Source organism: Patagioenas fasciata, chromosome 1, assembly GCF_037038585.1.
Source record: "Patagioenas fasciata isolate bPatFas1 chromosome 1, bPatFas1.hap1, whole genome shotgun sequence".
Classification (NCBI taxonomy): Eukaryota; Metazoa; Chordata; class Aves; order Columbiformes; family Columbidae; genus Patagioenas; species Patagioenas fasciata.
In genome coordinates this window covers 6,051,853-6,064,532 of record NC_092520.1, presented here as the reverse complement: position 1 = coordinate 6,064,532, position 12,680 = coordinate 6,051,853, and the positions used below count along the sequence as shown (strand labels likewise).

The following is a 12,680-nucleotide window of genomic DNA, read 5'->3' as shown; positions in this document are numbered from 1 at the left end:
GATTTTACGTAATGAGTCACGAACATTTTAAAGAAGGCCAAACTTGAACTGGGTTGCTTAGAACTATATAGAACTTCCAATGTTTATATTTTCTTGCTATTAAGTATGCATCTGAAGAACATCCGAAGCAATGTTAGAGAGCAATGTATAACACTGATGTCTTCCAGCTAGAGAAGTGATTTGGATTAGAGCTGGCAAGAGTCTTCTGTGTTGTTTGATCAACATTTCACATAGTACATCCTCAACTCTTCAATTTATGTTAAGAGACACTGAGCTGGAGAACCTGGGCCCATCTAGCATAGTGACTCTTCAGCAGTGGCTGTAAGCAGACTGAAGGAGAAAAGTATTTCCTTGAACATACATATTTGATGTTTCCATCTTATGCTTTTCCAGCTTCTAACCATCTTCAGCTGAGAGGATTTCCTGATTTTGCTTAGTTACTATGTATTTAATGACAAAATATGTTTTTTTCCAAATGCTTCTCACCTGGAATACTGTGTGCAGTTCTGTGTGCCACAGTATAAAAAGGATATTGAGCTACTGGAGAGTGTCCAGAAGAGTCTACGAAGTTGGTGAAGGGTTTGGAGAGGAAGCCATATGAGGAGTGGCTGAAGTCACTTGGTTTGTTCAGCCTGGAGAAGAGGAGACTGAGGGGAGACCTCAATGTGATTACAGCTTCTTCACAAGGGGAGGAAGAGGGGCAGGTGCCGAACTCTTCTCTTTAGTGACCAGTGACAGAACCTGACGGAATGGCAGGAAGATGTGCCAGGGGAGGTTCAGGTTGGACATGAGGAAAAGGTTCTTCACCCAGAGGGTGCTGGACACTGGAAAAGGCTCCCCAGGGAGGTGTCACGGCCCCAAGCCTGACAGTGTTCAAGAAGAGACTGGACAACACCCTCAGACACATGGTGTGAACTGTGGGGTTGTCCTGTGCAGGGACAGGAGTTGGACTTGATGATCCTTGTCTGTCCCTTCCAACTCAAGACATTCTATGATTCTCCAGTTAGCATATTTCTCATTTCTTGAAGGTATGTACAGAAGACAAAATCATTTTGTCTTATGCTGGTTTGGATGTAAAATAGTATTTCTTAAAAACGAATGTAGTTGTGAGCAGTCTAGGTGGATAATAACAATATACCTAAGGAGTAATGAGAAGACATAAATTAAAAACACACGTGTTCCAAAGGGTTGAACCACCAAGGCCATGCAAAGAAGGGAGAGGCAAAATCTCCCCACTGTTATAGATGTGAAGGTAATTACCAAGGAAAAACCATTGGAAGTCTGCACATATATGTCCTCCTTAACAGTAGATATTATTCTGGTCCACTTTATGAGCTCTCAAAAAAACTGTAAAAGATCAAGTTGCCTAACTGTCTGTCCGTCAGAACCATTCACAATTATGACAAGAAAAATTAATTTCATTTATTTATATTAGTGTTAAGCACTCAGTTGCATTCAACTCAACCACCTTGCTTTTCTTAGATGTTGTGAGAAAGTTTGAATTCAGCAATACATTACTGTATGCTCAGCATGGCAGCTCATACTGAGGAATGTAGCACATGTACACATGTACATCATGCGTACTCTGGAAGGGTTTGGATGCAGCAGAGGTAGGATTTCCATATTTGATTTTTAACATCTACTATCTGAGCTAGTTAACCAGACTCTAGCTATAATCAAAGAAGAGAAACAGTGGATTTTAGGGTGAAAAACATGTCATTTTAAAGAAGAGGTCTAAAAGAGACAGATGTCTCGTACTGTAACAGTGCTGTTCACTCTTGTTGACTGGAAAGAGAGCCTGGGGTGACTAGCTACAATGCAGATGTCTAACTTAGGTGTGATGAATCTCTCTCTAGGGTCTCTACTGTCCCTCCTTGTTAACTGTAGAAATAAATCTTCTTCAGATTGAAAACTTTTGGAAACAAGCCTTGTAGGAAGCCTGATATCTTCATGGCTTTGAAACAGTACAAAACTTTTGGCATTTCAAACATTTTTGAACAGTGATTGAAGAACTTTTGAGTTGGAAACCACACTGCTGTAGACTTTTGCACTGTTGCCCTACTCAGGAATCCCAAGTTCTTTTTTCATGAGTTGGCTATAATGTCTTTTTCTAATAACAGTCTTGTTCTTTTCCCAGTCTCAGTGCTTGGGATGCTAAAAAATACAAAGATGCCCAGAGACAGATGTAAAATTGTTGAGATTTTCTCAAATCACAAAAAACTTCAGTTCGGTTCCACCATGTTCACAGTCATCCTTCTCCTACTGCTAATATTTTCAAATACTTACAATTAAAATCTTTATGTTGCTATTTCTTCCAGGATAAAACTTGGCCTCTTGGACTAATTTTGATACAAACATAAACTACAGAGCTTTAGTCTATTTACAGGAAACTAACACAGAAAACAATAACAGCAAAAAAAAGTAGGACTTTCGATTTCATTTTGTAGGTATGTAGCACGTAAGATAAGAAACTTGCTTTCCTTCTCTTTGCAGCATTAGTGACCAGTTTCTAACTATTGTAAACCAAGACTACCTGCCAGTAAATACATTTAATGAAGGGATTGGTATTAATTGACACTAGCAGTGTCAGTTAGTAATACGTAACTGAATCATTATAGTCAGCAGATAAATCACCACGTGCAGTTTGTCAGTCCCTCTCTTCACATAAAATCTATAGAGTACCCAGGAGAAGATCTGAGCTGCTGACAAGGAGCTCAAGACTTTCTGTTTAAAGCACGTATGAGTCATGGAAATGCATACATGTCTCTCCACATGACTAGATAGCAGGTTTTGAGTTGTCTTACCAGAGGTAGCTTCATGAGCATTTTACCATGCTATATGAAACTCCAAGGAGAAGTTACTTTTCACACCAAGGAACAGCAACAGTGGGGAGGTTTCACAGAGTACAGGTGCATTGTTCTTCACCGTCCCAAGGATCACCCTTTTTTGGATCTCCCTGTGGATGTGTGAATGCAAGTTCTTATGCATCAGACTTGTCCGGTCCTTTATTTATTTGTTTGTTTGTTTGTTTGTTTTTTCATGAAGCATTTTGAGATCTTGTCTTTCATGAAATGTTAGCTCAAGAAGCATCATCCCTAACCTGGTTTTGGATCAGACATAGATATCTCTAAATATGGGCCACCTAGACAAGTAGGTGGAGTGTGATTCGATGTTTCAATACAGTGATGCTGGAAAAAGGTGATGCAGTGATGATTCAAGTGCTGAGTGCCGCTTAATACCACAACCCTGCTGTTAAAGTGGTATTTTGCAATATAATCATAATAACTTGAAAGGAATGGATGCTACTGTGAAAGAGCACTGAGAATGCCAGCAAGAGACCAATTTTATGTGGTCTGTATGTTTAGAGGCAGGTGTTTGTTTGTAAGAGAATTGACTGAGCTTGTCAATTAGTCATAAAATGGTACTCTTTGGGGGAGAGTCAGAAAAGCTAACAAAAGTTACTCTCTTAATCTGAATTACTCTCTGGAGCATCCCTTCCCTAAACTGTTTGTAATGGAAGCCTGGGGAAATTAGTTGTCCAAGTCTTAAGTTAGCCTTTGTGAATATCCCTCTGTGAGATATATCAAAGTAATATGTTTAAATACCTATTGTTAGGGTCTTTAAACAGTGGCTGCTCCTTTATATCACTTAATGTAATGCTTAAGCAAAATGAATGTAAATATAAATTTGTTTTGAAGTACATAATGTTCTAACACTTCCTTTGTCAGCCAAAAAATCTAAAAAGGAATCAAAGTGCAGGTGACCTGGGTCCCTAGAGTAACTTGAATTGCAATAGATAGTTGTGTGGAAGAAGAGAATTCAAGACCAGATTTTTATTTCATTATGTCTGCTTTAAAGCTCTAATGTCTTTCATGCTGTGCTCCTAGTCTGTCTTCCTCTTTTCCCTCATCCATGTGTGTGATTTAATAACAAAATAGACAGGAGAAATTAGGTGCCTAAGTGAGAAGGTGCAGGAGAATGATCTATATATATATATATATATATATATATATATATATACACACACGTATGTTGATTTGCCAGGTAGTTATTTCAACAGCTTTTCAGTTTCATTAGAGATTCTGGTACAAATCATAATGTCACTTATTTTTATTTAAAGGTTACAGGAAGGAAAATGAGAACAGACATCTCCTTTAAGCAGGGCTGATTTATCAAGTATCATCTGTATCTCTGATGTTGCTCGAAGCTACATTAGCTTGGCTTTTGTCACAGAAGAGATCTTTATATCTTACTGAGAGGTAGTGACCACACACTTTGCATTGCTTTGTTCTGTAATTTTTCTGATTTCCAGTTGTACCTCTCTAATTAGTTGTTGTGGATATTTAAAACTGTTTATATTGAAACAATACCTGTAAATGCTGAGTCACCTTGATGCCTGAGATGTTAACCCCATCCTAGATAAACACTATAAAGGCCTAATATGTCTTAAAAACTGATAATAAATTACAGTAAAGGTTCTCAAAGACAACACAGGTGGAAAATCTAGCATGCTCCTCTAAATTAAGCCTCTCTGGGAAAGCCTTTCACCAAGTTGCAAAATCAGCATAGCCAGGAGCTTCACCGTACTTTGAGGCAATATATTTTTGAAGAGTATAATCTTATTTCTTTGAAATGCAGCATCTTCACAATCTATTCAATTTCATCCAGCAACTTGTTTGTTGGGTTTTTCCTTGGTTCAGGAAGCAGAAATTTGTCATCACCATGAAAGGCAGGCCAATCCTTGTTCGATAAATGTTAAGATTCCGCAAAAAAGAGTGTCTTTTAAGCATCATTGACTCCTTATGGGAAAGTAAATACGTTGTTTCTCTTTGTCTTTTCAGTTCAGCTTTTTCTAAGAAAGACTGTTTCAAAGTGTGAAAATCATCTCTTCTGATGTAGATGTGAAAGTTTGATGCAGTTTTCCAAGGATGCCCCAACAGTGTGAGACGCCTTGGCTCTCAGCTGCTTCACCGAAAAAATCACAGAATCATAGAATAGCAGATTGGAAGGTACCACAAGAATCATCTGGTCCAATGTTCCTTGGCAAAAGTGCATCCTGTCCAGCTGAATCTTAAAAGTATTAAATGTTGGCGAATCCACCACTTCCCTGGGGAGATTATTCCAATGACTCATTATTCTCATGAAAAATTTCCCTCTTATGTCCAACTGGAATCTCCCCAGGAGTATCTCGTACTCACTGCACCTCAAGTTTTCCATGTGACTCTTTGTAAAAAGGGGGTCTCCATCTTCTTTTAGCCACCCTTCAAATATGGGAACATGGTGATGAGGTCTCTCCTAAGCCTTCTTTTCTCAAGGCTGAACAAATCCAGTTCTCTCAGCCTTTCTTCATAGAGCAGCTTCCCAGGCCTTTGTGCATCTTTGTGGCCCTTCTCTGGACCCTCTCCAGCCTGTTCACATCTTTTTTGCATAGCGGGCACCAAAACTGAACACAGTGTGCCATGTGTGGCCTGATGAGCATTGGGTAGAGCGGGAGAATGACTTATTTGTCTTTGCTGGTGATGACCTTGCTAATGCAGCCAGCATCTATAGGTTCCATGTTGTATCTGTCAGATCCGTAGGTTTACCATATACTCTAAAATCTCTCAGTTGATTCTAGGTGTTTTTATTAAGGCAAACTTGAGTCAAGCTCTCCAAGTGAGACTTAGTTTCATGTTTAGATTCCTATATATTTACAGATCCACGTGCCTACTTGTGAGTATTTAATTGGGAGTTGCATGTCTAAGCTCCCAGCACAACGGAGATCAATGATTCAATTCATTTGCCTAAATCCAGGTTTCTAGTACCGTTTGACTCACCTAACTGTATCCAGGACATTCTCAGAAGGCCTACAGCTCTTTAGAACAGCATCTGCAAGTCAAGCAGAATATACTTGGGCATCTCATATCTTCCAATGGCTGGGCATCTGAATCCCACCTCTAATCAATACAGTTGCGTGATTTTAAAAACTATTGAGCTCTGCCTAAAAAAGTCATTTAGGGCACGATATGGAGGCCTGAACAAGGGAGTGTATTGCCCTTCCAGAGGTGCTGCATGTACATCCAGGCCACTTACATGGTGTTGGGAGATATGATGTGAGATCTCTTACAGACATGTTCTTTAGGAACAGCAGCTGAAGGCCAGGTGAGTTACCCTCTTTTGTTCTTAATGGCAGAGGACCAGCATCCTAAGGCAACTGGGTTGAGGCTTTACGGACTAGTCAACTGCCTTTTTGACTTTCTGAAGTCACATGTTGGTTTCTTAATTTAAGAAAAATCTCCATAGAAATTACATCACTGAACTCAAAACAAAGTTCCAGTCTAAATCACATTTCCAAACATCCACTTATCATGGAAAATGTTTCTTTTAGCAATGATACCGTGATGCAGAGTTATTTATCTGTCTTCCCACCCCTGTTCTACCTTCTGTTCTTGTCCACATGGCAAAACAAGGCATCTTCAGCAGAGCACTGACTGTAAGTCCTGAGAATTCAGTGCAAAATAATCAGTATGTTGTTGTAACCATTAAAATCCATGGCAAAATTATTATTTTATTACTTCATTATAACTCAAAACTCACTTTCACCTCTTCCTGGACTCCAATTGGCCACATCAGTTTTTGCTTTAAGCTGTTTGTGCAAAACTCCACTTTCTCTGAAAGTCAGAGGTGCTATTTTAGGAGGGTGGCTTTCTATTCTTTTGTGAATGATTGTCATAGATAATGGAAAATGGCAGCTGGCTTTGTTCTCAGTGGGATGTATCTGTAAGTAATTATTAAGGAAGACCAGAACTTCATATGGCTGATTGTCTCTTCTTTTAAACCTATAAATAAAAACTGAGAGCAATTAGGGCTAAAGGGCAATCTGGATGTAATTTGTGTGCAATGCCTAACACAGCAGGACTCTAATTCAAATGGTGTTATATACAACGATATGATATTTCCACAGTTCTTTAATTCCTAGATTCAAGCAAGCCTGAAGAAAGCTCAAATGCTATAAAAAGTTATTTCAAACTGAAGGTGATGTCTGGGAATGCCTGAATTCCATAAATCTATTCTCTCTGTGATACGTGGCACAGGTTCCCATATTGAAGGGTTTCCCAAAGCTCTGGAAAACAGGTTTTTGACACATCTTTATCCCAAGTTAAAACTCACCTACCTTAATACTGGCCCAGTCACCAAAACAAGGTCTAAAGGATAAAAATAATGTATTCAGAACCTAATTGTCTTGAACAAAGCTGTTAGACTGGCAAGAAAAGTAGAATATAAAGAGGCATGAAACCCCTCAGCAGCAGTGGAAAAACTAACAAGACTTATTTATCATAAATAAAAGACATTCAAGATATATGTCAAAGCACAATAGCCGTTAGTTGTACAGGGACTAGCTTACCCAATTATGCAATTCAGGTTGGAGACAAATGGTATCTTATAATGCTCATGACATATTAGATACCTAATTCTGAACTGCAAAATGCCTGAATTTAAATCTGAAATGCAGCTGTGTAAATTAGATACAGCGTATAGCATTTGCACTTTTTAGTAGTATAAATAGGGAAAAAAAATCCAACTGTAATGAGAAAGATTGTCTGTATGGAAATATAAACCAGTTGATAGAAAACTTGTGTATGTTTGTGGGCTGCAATTTGTCTTCAATTTAAAAGGTAGAACAAAAAAGCCCCACAAAACTTTACAGGCATACTTGCGAGTTTAACTGCTCTGCAATGACAGAGATCACTCCCATGGTTCACTCAGCATTCAAATGACTTATTATTCTTCATAGTCTGTTTAGCTCATTTTTAAACATATAAAGCAAAACTTAACATTTGGAGGTTGGTGAATGTGGATCTGTCACTTCGGTCCAGTAACAAAACTATGCATTTAGATCATTGTCCAAACTCTTACTTTCTCACCAGAAAGTCAAAAAGCTTTTGATAAGTAATTTTGGGTTGCTGAAATTTATGCTTGTTGTGATTAATTTCTAGAAATACAGAGGCAGGTCAGCTATCTCATCTGCTTCAGCAAAGTTGCAGATGTTCTAATGTAATGCATATCCCTAATGTCCCATTTTATTCCATAATGCCTGTCACAAACTGCCTGATAAAAGCACATCTTAAAAAGCCCTTAGTGTGTCTTATTCCTCTGGGATTGTATTAGATGCACATCTTACCCTACAGTCTCAAGGAGGGGAGACGAATGAGCTCCTTTCATTCATTTGAAAATTCTTGGGTTTTTTTCTTTTTATCTTAATTTCTTCTCCTTCATCTAAAGCTGACTGCCTTACTTGTTATCTTCTGAAGTCTTTCCTGGCTTGGGCACAGACAGCCTGCACCATTCACATCTGTGTATATGACCCTCCAAGCTCTTACAGCTGAAGTGAGGCATACCTGTTTTATGCAAGGATTATCAGACTTTTTACACTTTCTAGTCAGCATACAAGAGAACTTTTTCTTGGAGAAATTCCTAAAATTTCTTATAATCTCTAATTTATTCTATATAATCTCTCACATTTTCTTAGGCACGGGAATAAGGGTCATGTCTGAGGTGTGTTTGAGGCAGTATCTCAAGGAAGGCAGAACTGAACTCTTTACTTAGTTCAGGAAGCTGGATCAATATGTATTTTGAAAGATAACATTAATCTGGGCAAGGCCTGAATCCTACTCTCCTCCTTGGTTTAACAGTCCTGAACTACTTTTCTTAGATGTGACTTCACGTACTGGCTTTCTGTGCTTGTTGCAGTTTCCTCCTAGCAGTGTCCCTCACTTTGGTGAGATAATCTTGTAGAGGGTTTATTGGGAATGAGGGTGATTTTAGTGTGTGACCCTTTTGTTCCTGTTGTACAAAAATTTTACCCCTCTCCAGTTACCCATCCAACCTCTGTGCCCCATTGTCACCAGATGTGCAGTCCATGAGGATAGTCATAGAATCATAGAATAATTTAAGTTGGAAGGGACTTTTAAAGGTCATCTAGTCCAATCCCAGTCTAGGATTACTGTCCATTAATGACAATAGCATGAAGGAGCCAGAGACAACACTGCAACCCCCCCCGCCACAAAACTAATGAACAAAAAACCCCCAAATTTGTATAATTAGGACTCATTCTGATGAGCAACACAGATGTCATATTAGACATCAATCCAAATGCTGAAAGCTAGGTTGCCAGTCTACCTGATATTCAGAGATGGACATCTACAAGTCATGACTGACCTGATCCTGTTGTGTCAATAAGATGTTGTGCAGTAGGTGTTCTTATTATGTAGTTTCTGATTTTCTCCGAGCCATTGTACCAATTTCTGCCTAGCAACTACACAAGATGTTCTTCTTACTTTCATCAGACCTGAGAAATCAGGTAACTCCAAGTCTTCTAGTGTCTGGTGATGGCTGGATCTTTTTAGCAACGTATATGGGGAAAACAAAGATGTAAGGCCTCCATACCACACAACCATAATTAATGCAGGGAATGAAAGCCCTTTTCTTCACTGGAAGTTTGAGATATTGGTAGTGTTTGCAGCAGCAAGGAATCAAAATACTCTCTGTAAGTTTTTTGGACTTTATGTATCCCTGGTCAGATTTCTGCTTTCTTTGGCTCTGCAAACTGAGTACTCTGACAGCAGCAATGCCTCTCCAATTTTGTTCTGGAAATGGATGGAGGCAAAAAGCTCCATATACTGGTCTTCCTAACTACTCACTGGCTGGTATTCTTGCTTAGATCTGCCAATGGTGATGATCTGAGGCAGGGCTGGTAAGCTGTCTCTAATTTATTTTGACCATCTGCTTTTACTACTTGTAATTGGTGCGTGTTAAGAGGGAGAATATACTTAAAGAGCATTTAGGCTGAGGATACTCCTGGACTCACTAAAGGCAGATTGAAATGTATTATTTGTTCTTTATTAGGCAGACTGGGCCGTATCTCAGCAACCGTCTAGTATTTGGCAAGATTATTCCTTTTGCATGAAGTAGTTACACGCGCTTGGTTTGTTATTGGTACAAAGGATGCATTAAAGTGAAAGAAGATTTTTTTTTAGGAGGTTCTTCACACTTGTAAAATATTTACATTGTAGTCTGCATACACGGCAGTTTCTTTGTAAACACTGAGCTTTATGTGTCCTACTAATGTTTAAGGTATGAAAAGTTTACCCAAATAGAGGTCTTGAATAGGGGTTTGTGCACTCTGATAACTCACTCTGAAACAGGAGCCTTAAGATTGGTTTGTTTACCTCTCTTGTCATCTCAGACCTTGAGAACAGTGTCTGAAGTCTAATCTGAAGTACATTTCTGATCCTAAAACCATATTTTTTCTTCAGGGATTGTTAATTGTATTAAAGCCTGAACTCTCATCTGAGAGCAGAACTTCACAAGCATGCAGAAATCTACCTCACGAACCACATCACAGATTGCAAGAATGGGAAACAGCTGAACACAATTGAAATAAAAATGGGCAATTTAAGTTGTATCTGCTTGTTTCTGTGGGTGGGATTAATGTTATCTAAGTTAACTAGCCCAATTTGAACTGTCCATCAAAACAACTTGTGTGAAGACAGGAGCAATCACACAGGTTGCCTGATTTGTTCTCAAATGTGCTTCTCTTTCTTTACCAGCTTCTGAGGAGAGTCTGATAACTACCTCAGACTAAGCTTTAAAGAGGTAAAGGAGAACAAGACAAATTACACTTTTTTATTTTTCAAAATCTTTTGAGTTTTCTAGTGAGATTACCATTAAATTTTTAAGCAGCGCTGGAAGAAAAATCTTTGCATTCAAGTAGATGAATGCAGTACAGTTTTTATCCATTTCATATCATGAATGTAGTTTCTATAATATAGATTAATCAGCCTTTCTGATAAAGCAAAGTCTACCCACCTGACAGTAATTTGCTGTGTTATTTGCAAATGTTGTTTAAAGTTGAAATGCTACACTTAGTAGCATATAGTATTTCTTATTTATAATATTCCTCAAAGAATTATGGGTTTGTTTTTTGTTTTTTTTTTTTTTTGTCTTTATAATTTTATAGGACCCTGATAACAATATATGGATACTGTTGGAGGTCATACAAGTTTTGGATGAAATCTATACCTAGAAAACAGCCTTATTGGTAAGTAGTTTGTATGTGCTTTCTTGTCTTCTTCGATATTTTATGTTGAGCTGTGAAAAGGAAAGCTTATATCATATTCAATTAGATGTTTACTAAAAACAAAATATATTTGAAATATTTACAGTTCTCTTTCCCTTTTAACTTCAGAATTAGTGGGTTATGTTTCCATCTTCCCTTGATAAAAAACATTTTCAGTTTCTATTTTCTGCCATTGGACATCATGAGTCTTTGTAGGCTGTTTTATCTACAGGTGGTCCCATGTAAGAGCTGTGTGAAGTTCAGCTCATAAGCTTGTGCAAGAGTCAGAAAGCTTCTCTTTATTTTTTTGTTTTGTTTTCCTCATTTTTCTGTTTTTTTTTTTTAATTTTTTTTTTTTTTTTTTTGGAGTGTTCTGATTGTACTTATTGTAATGCTGTGGTTTGGGTTTGTTGTTGATACTAAAGAGTGTTTGTGGGGATAAAAATATCAGTGCAGTTTTTGTTCACAGTTGATAAATATATGTCAGATATTAAAAGTATTTAACTAGAAAGTATCAAGAAAATCACACATCACTAAAAGGATTAGTTATAAGGTCACTAGCCAGGAGTACCTGAGTTCTAGTCCTGCTACTACCTCTGGTTTATTGCATGACCTTGAGTGAGTAATTTCTGAAGAAGGGAACTGTGTTGCTGTGAGGGGATACAGTAATGTATGAATTGAATTACTCTTCTTTATATAATTGGAGAGCTCATTAGGTAGCTGTTAAGAATGACTAAAAGCCATTAAGCCCGATAAGACTAATTTCTTCCAAAAAACTTAACAAAAATTGAAATAATATAAAATATAACTTTATTTTCTAATGAAGTTACTTTAACTATTGCATTTCCAATACTGTCCTCACTGCTGATTGCTACTTCAATCAATCAGGTATAAAATCTGCACTTGAAATGTTGTTAAGGATTTTGTATCTGACCACGGGGTAAGGATTTATGCATTTAAAGTGAAGAAGCCTAAGGTGAAATCACCAAATTTGACTTGTTGGACTGCTGCATAAAATTATACGTATTATAGAGACTGATGGAATACAGAGGACATTTCATTTGATGTTAGCCACGGTGGCTGAAATACTCACCACTTTGAAATGTCACTAATAAAAATAAATCAGTCATCTCTATTAAGTCTTTAAGAGGAAGAGAGAAAATGTCTGGGAAATATATTTGCTCTATATTTTCACATATTACCTGCAGAGGTACCAGGAGGAAGGGATGCAAATCTTTACCTGGCAGCAGGATATTTATTTCCACAGGTAGCATTCAGAACTCAACTGAACGAGTCCCACAGCAACCTCATCTGGTTAGACTTACTTTTGAGCAGGTGTTGGACTAAACAGACAAAGGTCCCTTCCAATCTAACTTACTCGATGGGTCTGTGAGTCTGTCTAATTAGGTGATATGCATGATGATTAGTAAACCGTTATATGATGTACGAACACCAAGGTGCTTTACCTAGTCTTTAAGAGAAATTACATCATTTAATATCCACTGGATAAGACCAACTGAACTCTAAAGACACTGTGGGAAGATGGGGAGCCAGACAAAAGGAAGAAGGATTTCTTTAGTGA

At 37.9% G+C, this 12,680-nt stretch overlaps 1 protein-coding gene across 3 annotated transcripts in view; it reads left to right on the top strand.

Annotated features, from left to right (window-relative positions):
* Positions 1 to 12,680, top strand: part of TENM4 (teneurin transmembrane protein 4) — a 1,673,798-nt gene that overhangs the window by 879,567 nt on the left and 781,551 nt on the right. For all 3 annotated transcript variants that reach the window (XM_071817725.1, XM_071817645.1, XM_071817681.1), the window contains exon 6: positions 11,000 to 11,080. The gene's annotated coding sequence lies outside the window, so the exon portion shown is untranslated. The remainder of the gene's footprint in view (positions 1 to 10,999; positions 11,081 to 12,680) is intronic.